We start from the raw sequence: 1,351 nt of genomic DNA, 5'->3' as shown, positions 1-1,351 counted from the left end.
GGATTCTAGGTAAAAAGTTATAGAAGGAAGCCTCGGTGCCAGAATCCACAAACACACAGAGCACTCCGCAGTGAGCAGCACCAGTGATCCCATCAGAAGCCTGCTTTCATCATTGAAGGTTGCCCCAGACAGCAAGGCATCAAAAGCCAGGGGATCCAGAGAAAACACAAATGGCCAAGAGAGAAACTGGGGGAAAAGCCAAAGGGTTGAGAGCCAAACCGTCCAGATGCTCCCTGCCTGCGGTGTGGCACAGGTGGGTGTGTGCACACACACGTCCCGCACACTGTGTGCATATATTGTGGGCGGCCAGACTTCCCAGCGTACTCGGGGACCCGTGTGTGTTAAGATCACACAGTCCCCACACGGGCATGCACGTCCATTTCGTGTGCTGTGCCTCTGACCGTAAAGAGCTGTGCCTCCGTCAGTCTGGGCACCACATGCAGGTGCATAAGTGTCCCACAGGAGCATGTGCGGTGCATAGAACAGGCATGTGTACACCACTGTTCAGTGTCAGTGTGGGGTGTTTCTGTGTTCAGGTGTGAGTCTACATGTATTAGTGTGGCTGTGTGAGGACAAGTTCCTGCAGAGCTGTAGGAATTTACCCATGTTACTGACTCTGTGCAGAGAAAGCCCCTTGAGATGTGGAGCAGGTGGCCTCACTGCCCTCCCGGCCGGCTGGACCAGACCCCTCTCCACAGAGACCCTCACCCCAGGGGGCTGGGCAGGATGGACACGGTACTGACCAGGGACTGCAGGATGGCGTGGTTGGTGGCGTTCATGCAGGAGCCCAGCGGGAAGGAGCACTCCCCCTCACAGTAATAGGCCGAGTAGCCTTGGGGGGCGATGACCCAGTCCTAGGGGACATGGGAGAAGGTGAGTCCCATCCATGTGCCCCTCCTGAGCCCCCCATCCTGTCACTGGACTTGTCACAGGACAGCCCAGGGCTGCCCCTGAACCTCCCTGAGCGTCAGGGCCCAAACCCACCCTCGGTCCCTGCAAGGCAGTCTCCCCCAGGAGGTCTGAATGCACCTAGGAACCCCCAGCAGACAGGGCTGGGTGGGAGCTCAGGCCCGACATCCCCCATCCTCGCTCTGCATCCCCTTTCCCAGCCAGCCCTCTCCTGCCTGCACCTCCCAGAGCTGCAGTTGCAGCCGATGCAGGGAGGCACTGCCAGCCTGGCCTCAGTTTCCCTGCTGCAAAGCTGACAGCTTAGTTGCAGTCTTCATTTTCATGGTTAAAAATAAAATGCCCTTTCTCACCATATTCCCTCTTTAGAAAACTTGGAAAACACAGAAAAAAAATAAAGAAGAAAAACTGAAGTCACTCATGATTCTATGTCCTCCCTACAGAT

Source organism: Trachypithecus francoisi, unplaced genomic scaffold, assembly GCF_009764315.1.
Source record: "Trachypithecus francoisi isolate TF-2019V2 unplaced genomic scaffold, Tfra_2.0 Lachesis_group12, whole genome shotgun sequence".
NCBI classification, from domain to species: Eukaryota; Metazoa; Chordata; class Mammalia; order Primates; family Cercopithecidae; genus Trachypithecus; species Trachypithecus francoisi.
The sequence above is the reverse complement of the archived record's forward strand: the minus strand, read 5'-3'. Positions refer to the sequence as shown.